Source organism: Benincasa hispida, chromosome 12, assembly GCF_027475165.1.
Source record: "Benincasa hispida cultivar pf3 chromosome 12, pf3_genome.v1.1, whole genome shotgun sequence".
Classification (NCBI taxonomy): domain Eukaryota; kingdom Viridiplantae; phylum Streptophyta; class Magnoliopsida; order Cucurbitales; family Cucurbitaceae; genus Benincasa; species Benincasa hispida.
This window is the reverse complement of record NC_143489.1, coordinates 62,071,284-62,085,989: the sequence shown is the minus strand read 5'-3', so window position 1 is coordinate 62,085,989 and position 14,706 is coordinate 62,071,284. Positions and strand designations below refer to the sequence as shown.

General features: G+C 28.3%; 1 pseudogene across 1 annotated transcript; it reads right to left on the bottom strand.

Annotated features, from left to right (window-relative positions):
- Positions 1 to 1,174: 1,174 nt before the first annotated feature.
- LOC120068268 (adenylate isopentenyltransferase 5, chloroplastic pseudogene) lies at positions 1,175 to 3,688 on the bottom strand (annotated as a pseudogene). Its single transcript, XR_016525026.1, has 2 exons — positions 3,379 to 3,688; positions 1,175 to 2,367 (listed from the first exon to the last, which is right to left on the bottom strand). The product of XR_016525026.1 is annotated as an adenylate isopentenyltransferase 5, chloroplastic pseudogene (transcript).
- Positions 3,689 to 14,706: the final 11,018 nt, after the last annotated feature.

The following is a 14,706-nucleotide window of genomic DNA, read 5'->3' as shown; positions in this document are numbered from 1 at the left end:
ACAGATTATAATCATACTTGATCTTGAATATATAATTATTCATGCTCGATTGTCCAATCAACTCAAAATCTCTCCTTTATACCTCATTGTTGTATACTTGAGAAATATATATATTTATGACCAATCCATTAACTTTTTCTTTAAAAAAAATAAATAAAATCCAATTTCAAAGTGTTTTCTTTGACGTTTTTGACCCATCTTTTTATTATTAGGCTATATATACTTTTTTATAAATGTAATCAATCAATTGTAATATGAAAAGTTGACCCTTTTAAATACATTTTCAAATGACTGGTTAACAATGTAATATGTGAATTATGAATAATAATAATAAATTATCATGATTCTAGCAATTTGATTACAGAGAGTAAACATGACTATTTATTCAAATCGATTCAAACTTTCAATTATATTTTCATTCTTTTAGAGCCGTTTGGCCCAACAACTTGTTAAATTGATGTAAACAACCCAATTTATATAGTAAACACTATTGAGAACTTGCTCATTTATCGAATAACTACATCTTTTTATTTTTTTTTTATAATTTTTTACATTTATCGAGGAATTTGAACTTTCATTCTGTCTATACTTTCTTAATCTATTTTTTATTATTATCGAGGAACTCAATTTTACAACTCTACACCATAAACACAAACTTATTAAATCCACTATATTAACTCAAGATTTATTAACTCTACTCATTGGCCCTACATTCCCTTAAATGCCATTTTTTATAAAAGATTTTGATCATCCTTATAACATATTACTTGCACACATTAAAAAAAAAAAACATATAAGAATGATGTGAGGTTAATGAAATAAAATAAGTAAAATGGTAGAAATATGTATAGTACTAGAATTTTTCCGCAAAATTTCTTTTCATATTATTCCAATCATTCATATCCATCAAGACACGTAGACATCTCATTAATAATTTGGCAATGTAAAACAAAAATTACAGTACAATACAACTAAATAAAGCAGCTCCACACAGGTGGGAAAGAAACTACAGCAGTAGCCGCACGTGCAGATTCCACCTACAATCCAAGACCCTGTCGTTTAATTTATTTAACTTTTAATAATAAAATTAATCTAGCAATAAAACCAAAAAATACTCGAGTACAACTTAGTCTACATTCATTTTCATGCATTTTATCTAGTTGTGCCACCATAATTTGTAAATAACACTCTTTTTTTTCTTTTTTGCATGATTAGAATAGAATACATAAATATGAGTGCAGTTTAAGATACATCCAAATAATTGCTCCAATAAAAATCCATCACATGATACAAGAAGAAGTCCTCTTCTGTTGTTGCTACGTGCCATCATCTAGATGAGTTATACCATTCAAGCTTAGGTTTCAAAAAATTATTCAAAAAACTACATTGAAAACTTTGTCTGTGTGTTCGATTTTCACTGAATGGCGCTTGAAACTATTTTCACAAAGAAATTGATCGATGATAATAGAACTTGGCTCCGCCACGAGCGTCTCCCAAACATGGTTGGAATATTCTCCATTGCCAAGTTGTAGGAAGACTTCGGTAGCGTCAATACGGTGGAGATTCCATCCCCATTTGCTCTGGAGGCGGTGAATGTTTTGTCGTTGACGGCATGCCAATTTTCTCGTATTTTCTTTTATCTTCAAAATAGCAGCCTTAAGAATTCGAGATCGAGTTTTATCATCACTAGCTGAATCCATCTCAGCGTGTAGAAATGCATCGAGTTCAGGCACTCCAATGGCGCGTCGAATCCCACGCGCATAGTCATTTCCTTTAGGATCAAACAAATTCCGTACCTCATTAACTAATCCGTCGTCCAACATCCGATCGACACGTTCCGACACGAATGAGTGGAGGACCGGTAAGGACACGTCCACCCATAAGAAGCAACAGTCATAACGGTATCGAAACTCAGGCTCGTCGTCGACAAGAGATTCAATGAAGGAGTTGGAGCCGCCGGCGACGATAGGGAGGCGGCGTTTTCCGACGATGGAGTTAATCGCCGATGAGGCGTGGCGGCGAAAGTCGGCGGCCGTGAAGTTTGAATTTGGATCGGCGATTCCGAGGAGGTGATGTGGGACCCCACAACATTCTTTTTCGGTGACCTTATTGGTGAGAATTTCGAGTCCTTTGTAGACTTGGATTTTGTCGGAGTTTATAATCTCAGCTGGGAAACGGGTAGCTAAATCGATTGCCAGCCGGGATTTCCCGGAGCCGGTAGCTCCCATCACGAATACTACTTTGTCTTTTCGCCGGAAAAATGGTTCCAAATTGAGTGTGTTTGAACCTTGAAAATTTACTAGCGGCGGCTCCGCCGCAGCTTGCTTGCAGCTCGCCGACAAGGAAATTTTCATTCTCTTAACAGATCTGTAAAAAGTTCATAAGAAGAAAAAAAAATTCATTTACATAAAAAATATATATATATTAAGCTAAGTTAAATAATTAAATCTCGTTCTCTCAAAAAAAAAATCGTTCTATCTCTTAAACTTCAAAATTATTTCGAGAATTGAAGAGGGAGTTTTCATTTAAATGAATAACATAAATTAATTGATGGTAAATTTTTATAGATGGATATACATTTAAGAAAAAAAAAACTTTGGTCATAACTGCACTGCACTTTGTCAGTTACCAAAGAAATTGTCACATGACAATTTATTTATTTATTATTATTGTTTACTATCTTGCAAAAGGATTGTACGATATATAGGTGTAGCATCCTATATATAATATTAAGACAATTTGTTACCATTCATTTTAACTCAAAAAATATTGTTAAAATGATTTACGACATTGTTTACAAAATCAATTTTTGCACATTTCAATTATTACGTCAATTTAATGAGTGATGTTGTGAATACAGTTTACGTATTTCAATTTTTGCACACCAATCATACCGATTTAAATTCCATTAATTATTTGATAATTTAGTAAAATTTATTTTTGCCCTAAAGAATATCATGAATTGTTATAATTCCTAGCCCTCATTAATTAGTTTTATGTGCATTACTTGAGTTGTATTTAAATTCTAATTTGATTTAGAAAAATGATAAACTGAAAACATAATTATTTAGCACATGTTCTCCAATGTTATATATTCTAATTTGCAACATGAAAATGATGTAAATATGACTTTTTAAAAAAAAAAAATAAATTATTTATTTTCAAATTTCTATTTTTAAATCACTAACAAAACATATCCTTTAATTTTATTAGGACCTTGCAACATCCTTCATAATCATGTTCATGAGTAAGAATAGTATTAAAAATATGTATAACTAAGTGATTAATTAATATATATATCTAAAATATTTCAACATAAGAAAAACGATACATAAACAAACAAGAAGTTTTAATAGTTATGAAAAAAATAAAATTTACCTTTTCACTGAAAAAACTTGTGTTAGACAATAGACGAAGAGAGATGCGTAATACGGTGTACGGAACTTTCTTGAAAGGTGGTGGGAGAATAATAAGCCAAAGGCAGGCCAAGGCTTTAAGCTCAAACTCTCTCTATAAGATATATATTTCAATATTTGTAAAAGAAAAAGAATATTGAAGAATGGATCTTATGGATATTTAATTTGTGAGAAAATGATGTATGTATGCAATTTTTCTTTTGTTTTTTTTTTTAAGTTTATGATCAATCACTAGCAAATGATGATCAACTTATATCTCTCCACAAAGCAATGATTAGATTGGCTTGGGGTATTTATGCTGATGAGGAATGGCTAAACTTCACTTTAATTTCCATCATTTCTTTAATCTAGATTCTCTTTATTTTCTTTTCATATATATATATATATGATTAAACTAATTATAATTTGATTTATTAAAAAATAAATTTGAATGGTTCAACATTCAATTATAAGAATGAAGATAGATCTATTCATTACCAACGTTAGTGGAGCCTAAACGTTGAAAACACATATATGTTCTACCAAAACATTGAAGGTTTTAATCGATTTCTACGTTCACATTCCATGTTGCTGAACTATAAAAAGATTATTATGATTCATTAAAATATAGTTGTATTTGAATATTACAAACCAATAAACGAGATATGGTGGAATCGAGACCGGATGACTGAAATGGGATTTTATGATTTGATTTTTTAAATTGTTATTTTTTTTAAAAAAAAAAAAAAGATATATAGTATGAAAATTGGGTTTTAGTTGGTGAGGAGTAGAATTAAGTGAATTTCATGCTTTCTGAGTGAGATAGCAACCCTGCCCTTGTAGTGGAAAGGAGAATCAATACTATGTACAAATAAGATTAATGCTTAAATGGAATTTTTTGTAATTTTTCAAATAATATCTATTGAATTTATTTTTAAAATATATATTTCAAATTTAAACATAGAAAAATTGAATACAATAGTAACTTTTAAGAATGTGTTGTGCTCAAAAAAAAAAAAAAAAAAAAAAAAAAAAAAAAAAAAAAACAATACTTTAATCTTTTCTTTTTCAAAATTCTTAATTTTGCCCGCGTTGTAAAAGTTTTTTTTCTTCTCAATATTTGGTTTATTAAAAAAATTGTTCAAATTAGTCTACTTTAATCTTTTTAGATGTAGTTTTTCTCCCAAAAAAATATCTTTTTGTGTAATTTATATTAAATTAACGTGTCATTAAACTATTGTTTTATTAATATAGTTAGAGAAATAAATATTTCATTTGGTAATTATTTTAAAGGGCAAAATTGTAGAAAATATTTTTAAATATAGTTAAGTGTCACTATCTACCATTGATAAATAGTCTCGTGTTTATGTTTATCACTGATAGATAGTGATACTTTACTATATTTATAAATAAGTTAGCACATTTTCCTATATTTGAAAATTACCGTATTTCATATGAACATGCCATTTGGAAAAAAATGAATAATGCTATTTTTTTTAGTTCAACAATATGTAAGATAAACTTTTAACCTCTTGGCTAATTACATATTTTATTTATGTTGAGACATGTTCATGTCAATAAATATTACTAATTGGTAGATCATAATTTATTGATGAAAGAGTTGACTTTTAGGCTCAATTTGATAATCATTTGATTTTTAGTTATTAAAAATTAATCATATATACACACCTCTTCTACTTCTTAATTTCTTGTTTTATTATCTAATTTTTGCCATGTCAAGATTGAAAACTTGTTTTTTTTTTTTAGAATTTGAGTAAAAATTCAACCTTTTTTTTTAATTTAAATTAAGAGATGCAAATCCTTGTGAGAAAATTTTGATAAAATTAAGCTTAGTTTAAAAATTTTTAAAAATAAATAGTTACCAAACAAGATTTTTTTTTTTTTTTTTTTTTTTTTTTTTTTTTTTAAGTAACAATATAGGAGGTGTTTGTTCAGTAAGAATCTAAGCTTTTTTTTTTTTGCGGTATCATAAGATGCTTGGGTATATGGAGATTCTTGGGCATCCTACTATGCCCATATAGAGGGCATCTCGAGAGTTTAATTTTGGGTGCCTTCCAAAAACATGGATTTTCGTCAAGACATCTTCTTTTTATTATTTTAACTCTTCTTTTTTCTATATGTATAAATATCACTCTTCTTTATTTTTATTTTACAATAAAATGAATATTATGAACTATATATTTTACTATTTTTTAATATATTGTAGTTATTTTTTTATTAAGATGTTCAAATTCAAATTAATATTTATTTTATAAAAAATCTTAAATTAATATATATTATTTTGTTTAACAAATAAAATAATAAAATTATATCAATTTAAAAATAAATTCAAATTAATAAAAATAAATATGTTATATAAGCTCAAATTATATTAAACTAGTTTGATAATAAGATTTTAATAATAGCACTTTAATTTATATGAATAAAAGGAAGATGAGATAACTAATGAAAAATTGAGAGTTTAATTTAGCTAATTTAGATTTTAAATACTAATTTTATTTTATTTTGAATCAAATAGTTTTAATAAGTTAATGTGCTAACGACAATTCTTTTAAATTGGTTAATGTGGTGGTTGGTAAGAAATTAAAGTGAAGATTGAAAAATAAATCTAAAAATGATTAAAAACAATAAAAATTAAGATTTTAAAATAAAAAATATGGGAGTTACAAATGATTTAATCTTTGTAACTGGAATAAAATTACTTTATATATCTATACAACCATCAAATAAAAGGGACAAATGACAAATCTTTTGAATTGGTTAATGTGAAATAAAAGTTTAAAAAAAAGTACATGGAGATTAAATAATAAATTTAAAAATGATTAAAAAATAATAAAAACCAAGATTCTAACAATCGGTTACAAATAATTTAATCTTATAGTTATAATAAAATTACTTCATATATCTATAAAACTATCAAATACATACTTTAAGTTGAATTTGAAGAAAAATATATGTCTATTATTAAATGTTAAATAAAATAAATATTTGAATAATTTAAGAAAAATGTAATTGTTTACTCCATTAAAGAGATCTATTGGTTTTTTCTTTTCTTTTTTTTTCTTTTTTCTTTTTTCTTTTGTTTTGTTTTGCAAAATTGCAACATTTAGGTTAACAAATGTTGAAATTTATTGAATCTACATCTGTCAAACAATTAGGTTTTTTTTCTTTTTTTCTAATTTTGATTTCGACGATCTTCCTAATTTCAGATTTGGTCGTAAACCAAGATTTTTTTTTTTTTTTTTTTCGTGATGATCCTTTTTTGTTTTGTTTAAAAAAAACTTTTTTTATTAGATAAATTGATTACCCTCCTACTTTTAACTCTAAATTAAACAAAAATATTTTTTGTTTATAATTTCATAATAATTGTCTCTTAGTTAAGATCTTTAAGTTTTGATTTTGGTAATTTAATTATCTACATTAAATCACTCTATGTTTTACAAAATTAAAAAGTGAAAAGAATTCGAAAAAGATACATACATTAAACAATAAAAAGACAGAGAGGTAATATCTTCTTATAGAAAGATAGAGATATTTGAAACAAATAAATTAAATTTCTCGAAGAAGTAGAAAAAACATTGGGAAAGATATTGCTATTAATGAAATTAAATATATAAATATATATATATATATATATATATATATATATGTATACACATCAAAATTTCTATTTTCTTTTTAAAAAAAGAAAAAACTAAGAAGTTAGGGAAAGTTGGTTAATAATTTTTTTTTTTTTTTAAAAAAAAAAGAAAAGGGAGAGGAGATACGGATAAAAATTTAGGTGTTGAATTTAGCTATTTATAGATAAATTTTAAATTTCAAATCATAATTTAATTTTATTCTTTTAAAAAAAATATTTTTCTTTATTTAATGTGGAGTAGATTTTATTAAAGGTAAAGTATGATTTTAGAAAATTTATGAATAAGAGATTAGAGGATATAATGTGATTTTTTTAAAAAAATAAATTATTTAATTCTAAATAAACACTAGAGATAAAATGTAATTAAAAAAAATCATGAATAAGAGATTAGAGATATACCGTCAATTTTTTTAGCGATTTAATGTGAATGGTAGGTTTTTAGATAATATTTTTTTTATTTGAATGTGAAGAGAGATATATCGTGATTTTTAAAATTTAAATTAGATTTTTTTTTTCTCTCTAAATGTATGAATGCCAAAAATAGGGGGAAATGTGATTTTTTTTACGTGTGATACTTAAAATTAGGAAAAATGTTTTTTATAAGAAAGAAAACGTTTTTGCTTTTTATGTGTGGAGCTCAAGAATAGGGAAACATTAATTTTTTTAATGATGCTAAAAACAGGAAGAAAATAATTTATTTAATGATTTTAGATTTAAAACTACCTAAGATAACCTTATAATCATAACTAAAATGGGCAAAAGAGAAAATCAAATGTCCCCTTTTAGTATAGATTAATTATAAATTAATAAATAGTCATAAGGACGTTCTTGGAACAATAAGTAAATTTTAAATATATTCAAATAGAAATATTACGAAAAAAACATAATTATCCAAGTATTCCGAGATATCTTCAAAAACATTCCTACAAAATGAACATGATTTTTAAGGATGTCGGATATCTATATTTCGGACATCTAAAGATACCGGTTATCTATATTCCCAAAAAAACAAATGATCCTACAAAATGAACATGATTTTTACATGTCTATGCATATTAATAAAACAATAATGGGTAAGTTGCAAATTTCTTCTTATAATTTGAAAAAAAAAATGGTTAGTATTTTAGTCCATGGATTGTTAAAATCCACCTAAATAGTTCACCATGTTTGTCCCTTTACCTTACCTTAAGAAGAAATAAGGGGTATGAAGCGTGGGAAACAATGCAAGAAGTGTATGATACAATAGGTAACCTTAAGGAGTGGTGGCAAAGCTCTTGATTAATCAACGCGAGTGAACTATGCTTAGATGTTTCGTAAAATCGCACCGATCTACGAGAGAAGCTGATGGATGAGTAGGCTTCCCCTTTTGATTCATGGAATGTGATTTGAGTCACGATGTATTTATGAGGTATTATTAAACTGTAGAACTAAATTTTAACTTTTCAAATCAAAGAGTTTGAATTTTAAATTTTAAAAATGTGAGAGTCAATTCTCACTTTCTCCTAAATTTGTACTTAAGTCGCAATCCTAATTTATTAATTTTGCTAACAAATTAACAATTTTTTCAAGGATCGGATTGAAATTTTTTAATACTCCTAGAGAATGTCAAAAGATGGAAAATAAAATTAATAATTTAAAAAAGAAAAAAGAAAATGAATAATTTTGTATATTTGGCCTAAAAACTCTTAGCCGTTGGTCCGTACACCAAGGTATGGTCAACTCAAGTATAAAAATTGTTCCAAAAATATTAATAAAAAATGAAAGGAAACTTTTCTTCGTCAAGTATTAGCCACGTCCTTTTGCACATAATTTAATGAAAATTTATTCAGAATTTCGAATTTCAAATTTCAAATTTCAAATTTAAATTTAAATAAATAAGTAAATAAATAAAAGAGGAAGCACCCACTACGTACAAGTGTAGTGGAACGATGCAGCATTTAAAAGAAGTAGTGGGAGCAAAAGGAACTCTCTTAAAGTAGTTTTAAGATACCTAAATTTATATATATATATATATATATATATATATATATATATATTTGGCGAAAAGACAACCTAATAAATATTTAACTTTACTATTTAAAGCCACATAGCTTATTTTAGTAAATTTAGAATCTTTTTAGAATTGGAGAATTTCTCTTTTTTTAGAACAATGAAAGAAAATATATACGAATCACAAACTTTGTAGTTAAAAAGATATTTGTATGTCATTTGAGCACGATATCTGATTTGATATATTTTTTTTTTTATAATTTGATTTTAAAATGGTAATTGATGTCGCATCTGTGGAATATTATTCCTTATTAAAGAAAAGGAAATAATAACATTTTTTCAGCTCATTTTGAAAAATTATAGATGGACTGATATATATATATATATATCTTATATTCAGAATATTCTTTTTCATTGCAAAAAAAACATATAATACAATGAATGGATTTCAAAATTGTATATTATTATTATGGAGTACTGACATTTTAAACTCATTAAAATGTAGTTAAACCAAATTGACTTAATAATAAGAAAAAATATATATATCTAAATGACAAAAAAAAATTCGTTCGAAGATGGAGCGATTTTGTTACTATAGTATGATTAGTTGATTTGTTTACAGGACTGCAATATGGTTGACTAATTTTATTATAGGCAAAACTTGAGCAACATGTTGGACAACATGGACATTATTATTTAACATTGTTACATGTCTGGCAGCAGATTCTACAGAATATCTTTCTTATATCTGTCTGTGTGATTTGAAGATTTCGTAGTTGTCTTACTTATTTTTGTGTAGAGAATATTTTTTTACTTCTAAAATATATTCTCAAAAGCTAGTCTTATTTATATCGTTCTCTTATTTATTTTTAGGGTTAATCGCCTAATTAGAAAAATGTGTATTGAAAGTTTTGAGCTTAGGGTTTGTCTAAGCCTTAACCTCCATGTATTGTTATTGAAAATCTTTGTATTTGTCATTGAGATCGTTTTATTTTTTGTTTGACAACCATTGTAGAACTTGAGACGAGTTTGATTTGATATTGTATTTAAGAAGAGCCGAAGTACATTGAAGATAACAAATACTCATATTTAGGGGAGCCTAAATATAATGAAGGTGAGGGGATTTCACTCTAAAGGAGAGCCTAATTATGTAGTATTGAAGGGATCTCATACAAATCTTGGAGAAGCATTTTTGTGGAAGTGAGGGGAACTCAAAATTAGGGGGAGCGTAAGTTGAAACTGAAGAGGTAGTTGTACGTAAGTCATTGAAGAGAGGGTCTATCAGATAAGTACTTTCATTATAATTGCCAAACTTAGGTGAATTTGTATCAAACTGGGTTATTAATCTCTGTGTCTTTATATTTTTATTTTCCTTCATGTTGCTCCACTTATCATACGTATTGTCTGTGACATCATGCTTGACATTGTATTCTATGCTAGATCCACCTTATCTTTTTCAATTGGTATCAGAGCGAGTTGATTGCTATTCATTGAGTATTCAATGGAGTTGATTAGGGAAGGTGGATCAACTACTTGTCCCACTATGCTTGATAGAACTAACTACTCTTATTGGAAAGCCAGAATGATGGCTTTCCTTAAATCCATTGACAATAAGACTTGGAAGGCAGTTGTCCCTGGATGGACACATCCCTAAATTGCTGATAAAGATGGAAAGATCTCTCTCAAGCTCAATAAGGACTAGACTGAAGCTAAGGATGGGGCTTCCCTTGGAAATTTGCATGCTCTAAACGCTATTTTCAACGGAGTTGACAAAAACATTTTCCGACTTATCAATACATGTGTTTCTACTAAGGAATCATGGGAGATCATTGTTGTGGTGCATAAAGGTACCTCTAAAGTGAAGTTGTCTCGTTTTCCGATTCTAACCTCAAAATTTAAATCTATTAAGACGTTGGAAGATGAAAGTATTACTAAGTTCAATGCTCGCATACTGGATATTGCAAATGAATCCTTTTCTCTTGGTGAAAAAATGTCTGAAAAAAATTGTTCGAAAGATTCTACAGTCGCTACCAAAAAGATTTGATATGAAAGTTACAGCTCGAAGAGGCCCATAATATTGTTACCATGAAGGTGAATGAGTTGTTTGGATCAATGCGAACCTTTGAATTGACCTTTGATGAAAAATGTGATAAGAAAGGTAAAGGTATAGCCTTGCAATTTGTTTTTAATGAAGATCAAACTCGAAATAAAGGCACAGATACGGAAGAAAATCTTACCAATACTCTGTCCTTGTTAACTAAATAATTCAATAAAGTTATAAAACGCTTGGACAGTGGATTCGGGAACTTTCATTCTTCACATGTCAAAGACAACAGTAGTAATAGAAACTCTACTATACACACAAATTTTAAACCATCTGGAAGAAAAAAAGAAAGTAAATGTTATTTAAGAAATGCTTAGGACAACCAAGATAGACACTTCAAGTGTAGAGAAAGCGAAGGGTTTAGCCACTTCCAAGCTGAGTGCCCAAATTATCTTAAAAGACAAAATAAAGGATATTTAGTGACTTCGTCAGATGATGAGTCTAATTCAAGCAATGAATCTAATGAGGAAATTTGTGCCTTGATTGTTTGTGTTGCTTCTAACAATTATAAAGAGCCTGAGATATATAATAAAATTTTGAGTAAAGACACAAGGTATTTGATCATGTTTCAATCCAAATTGATAATTTATCTCTAGAAGAAATCTATGAAAAGTGGGAGGAAGACTTACAAGTTTTGGAGTTGTAAAAGGAATGAATAGAAAAATTAATTGAAGATAATCATCGTTTGTTAAGCACCATTTCTATGCTGAGAAAAACATTGAGGGCATCAAAAGTTGAACTTGAATCAATGTCAAAGTTTGTTCGCATGTTGAATTCTAGTGCTGATGATCTTAACAAAATCTTAATTACAGGAAAACCTGTATTAGATAAAAAGTGTGTTGGGTACAACAAATATGAGAAATCCAGTTATAAAGGTAACTCCTCTTCCCATATCACATTCATATCAACTAAGCACTCTTATAGTCTGAACTAAAGTCAATAGATAAAGGACCCACTTCTCTACCCTCAACCAGTGGCATGAAAAAGAGATGAGTGTGTCACTTTTGTGGTAAGGAAGGCCATATTCGGCCTTACTGCTTTCAACTCTATGGAAGAACTATATATAGAGCTCAGAGGTATATTTGTACTAAAGGTAACTCTGTCAATCAAAATACTAGGAGTGCTCCAAAGAATAAGCTTGAATGGCGAAGAAAAGGGGAATTATCTCAAACTGACTTTAAATGCAATGTGACTTTTAACTCTCTGCATTCTTCAACTAGAGAGGACTGATATTTTGATAGTGGTTGCTCTCGCCATAAGACAGGTGAAAAATATTTTGTTACAAATGTTCAATCATGTGTTTCAGGTCATGTGACTTTTGGAGATGAAAAAAAAGGGGAAAGTTTTGGGCAAAGGTAAATTGGTAAATCCTTGTCTTCCAGCTCTTCATGATGTTTTTCTTGTCAAAGGGTTAACAACAAACTTAATCAGCAGAAGTCATCTATGTGATTAGGGCTTCAATGTTAATTTCTCAAAAGACAGATGTCTAGTAACTGATAACGATAATTCTCTTATCATGACAGGTAAGCGATCTTCTAATAATTGTTATTTGTGGACTCTTAATGTTGTTCATCATGTTTGTAGTATTCCTAGACACCCAGAAAAGAAAAATAGTTGAGTGCAAGAATAGTATTTTTCAGGAGATGACTTTTGATATGATGCATCTTCAAATTCTGTATACTGGGCCTAAAATGAATATAGTCAAAGAACTTACTCTGTGGGATATGATAATAAACAAATGAAAGCTAGGGTAGTAGCTCAATTTGAATTCCTCAAGGCATGTTTAGATCTTTGCAAAATTGTCTTATAATAACCAAAGATATTTGATCAAGGAAAATCAAAGTGGGTTAAACTAACTTCTATAAGCAGGAAAATGTTGATTGTGATTACTGAAGAAACTAAGATTGTGAGTGGTAACCAAATTTTTAATAATGCTGATAGTACTGTGATAGAGTCTATGAATTATATTGATCATGTTGTGTCTATTAAGATCATAGATGATGTTAACCATGTTGCTAATCATGCTAAATTGTCTGAGGTTTTGATTGTTGCTTCTGCTAAAACTAGAATTCATCATTCTTTGATTGCTAAGATATTTGTTGAGACTCTTGTGTCGTATGATGGTGTTATTGATAATGTTGTTTCCTCTGAAAATATTACAAATGATAAGTTTCTAATTGTTGATCAAATTGAACTCACTACTCATGTTGTTGTCGTCATTGATTTCCAAGAAGCTGTTGATCCTTATATTTTTTAGGATGTTATATAGAATATCGTGTCTGTTGTTGATAATATGAATATGATATCTCTTGATCCTCATGCTGTTGAAAAAAATGTGCAAAATATAATGGAATATCTTAAGATGTATAAGTCTTTTGGTCTTGAAAAAAAGATATTGATAATACTTCTACAGGTATTTATGGTGTATCTAAGGTGAACAAAGTTACTATTATTGCTTCAATTTGTCAGTTGGATAATTTTTCTGTGAATGTGTTAAAGAATGATATTGCCTCTACTATTGTATCTACTAGTGTTGCTACTGAATATTGAGTTTGGGGTGCTTGAGAATTTGATTACTGATAATGGTCTAGTTGACAAAATGGTTGTGAGTTATTGTGGTCAGGATGCTAATAAAAATGTTATTCTTGAAAATGGTGCTGCCTCATTCTTAATCCATGCTGATATTGATAATCCGAATAGTTCTACTAAGTTAGAATTGTTTGAAAATGATGGTGTGGGTTGTGACATGGTTAGAGGTTTGCCTAATTTGTTTGTTGTGATTCCTGAGAATCTGGTTACTGCAAATTTTATTGCATTTGACTCTAGCTCTGCTTCTATGGTTTTTTAAGCTAGTTCTGCTAAGTTTGATGTTATCGAAAATAACCTTGCATATATTGATGTGACTAAAAATTTTTTTGGTTGTATGGAGAGTCTTGTGATTGATCAAACGCTTGGTGCTAAAAATATTGTTTTGTCTGCTACAATCATTCTTGATGTCATAGTTCCAAATAATATTGAAGAAATTTTTTAAAAAGAAAATGTTGCTGATATTGAGCACTTGTCTGAGGACATTAAAGAAATTAGTCCTAGTATTGTAGAGAGTACTGAGGAGAAGATGTATAATGATTATATTTCTCTGATTACCAATTTATAATGATGATATTCCTCTGATTGCCTTTAGTATGAAGAAGATGATGAAAATTAAAAATATTGATGATTCAAGTCCTAAGGATACCTTTCATCCTTCTGAGAAGAATAGTTATGTATTTGAAGATTTTATCTCTGAGGAAGATATTCTTTGCTATACTGGTCCTATTATTCTCAATCCATTGCTCATTGATGTGAATATGCGTGAAGATATTTCAGAGTTGAATGCTTGTGCCAATAATGAATCAATTGTGGAAAAGGTTTGGCTTTGATTTTGTTATCAATAAAATTGTTTCAGATTTGGGCATTGAAAATTGTTTCGGATTTGGGCATTGAAAATTTAGGCTTCAAGGGATTTAAGGAAGTTAATATATCTACTATTCCTACTGTTGATCATATTGATGTTGAAG